This window comes from Lepidothrix coronata, unplaced genomic scaffold, assembly GCF_001604755.1.
Source record: "Lepidothrix coronata isolate B3197 unplaced genomic scaffold, Lepidothrix_coronata-1.0 Scaffold214, whole genome shotgun sequence".
Classification (NCBI taxonomy): domain Eukaryota; kingdom Metazoa; phylum Chordata; class Aves; order Passeriformes; family Pipridae; genus Lepidothrix; species Lepidothrix coronata.
The window spans coordinates 449667-450975 of NW_016690394.1; positions in this window are offsets into that span (position 1 = coordinate 449667).

The window sequence follows — 1309 nt, forward strand, 5'->3', positions numbered from 1 at the left end:
CGGGGCCATCGGCCTCTCGCCCCCCCGGGCACACCCGGGTCGTGTCCAGCGCTGCCACCGGCACCCCCAGGGCTTTCCCGGCTTTCCAGCCTGGAGCGTTCCAGGGGTTTGTCCTGACCCAGGTTCAGGACCCGGCACTTGGCCCTGTTGACGCTCCCCCTTGTCCCTGGATCCAGCCTGTCCCGACCCCTCTGCAGAGCTCCTGCCCTCCGGCACATCCACATCCCGGCTTGGTGCCCACTGGGAACTGACTGAGGGTGCTCCTGGATCATCCAGATCATTTCATAAAAATATTAAACTGCTTCCAAAACTGATCCCAGGGTTTTTTTCCCAGCTTTCCTGCCACAAACAAGCCCCAAGTGGGGCGCAGCTGCTGCGGGCTGCGTTCGGCACTGGGATCTAACCCCTCCCTTCACCCTCTCCACATCTCCCCTATCCAAAACCAACCGATTTGAGCAGAAATAATGTGTTTTTTCCATTTCCTTCCTCCTTCCATTGCATCTCCCTGAGCCAGGGCCACTAGATGGCAACCAGTGACCGCGGCAGTGAGTGCCGGGGTGACATTTTGGGACGGAGCAGCCCCGTCCCATCGCTGAGGATCAGCGGCAGCACATCTCCCGAGCTTTTATAGCCACTAATAACTTTATTCATAACTTTATTAATAACTTGTAACCATCTTCCCTGTGGCGGGGAGTCCCCCTGAGCGAGAGCCAAGCCACCCGAGGAGGGGATGGCAGGAGCAGCCGTGTTTGGGACGCTGCAGGTGTTTAATGGGAGTCACGAGTCATTATGGGATGAACAGGAATGAGCTGCCCTTGGAGCGGGAGCAGCAACACGAGCTGGGCGCTCTGTGGTTTCTATAAACAGTCCCTCGCCCCGAACTGGCGCCTCAGTGTTGTTTGTACACACAGGGAGATGGAGCCAGGCCCGTGGGGGACATTTCGGGCCCCCAAAAAGAAGCCCTTGGGTTTGACAGCTACAGCGGGACCATCATCCCGACCCGTGTGGGGCATCCCAAGGCAGGTGGGCGAGGGTGGGTGAGGGGAGAAGGAGGGTTTGGTGCCCTTCCAGGTGGGTCGGCAGCCGAGCAGCTGAGGGAATGGCTCAGAAATAGAGCGGTGGGGAAGAAATGAGTCACCCTGGGCTGGAAATAAACAGGACAGCGGGCGCCGGAGCGGCTCCTGGTGCGGGATTTTGTCGGGATGGCGGAATACCCCTTCCCGAGACACCCCTCAGGGCTGAACCCACACCCTGGGCTGGGGGTAAAACATCAAGGAAATGTGAAAAAACGGAGAAGGCAGCAGGCAGA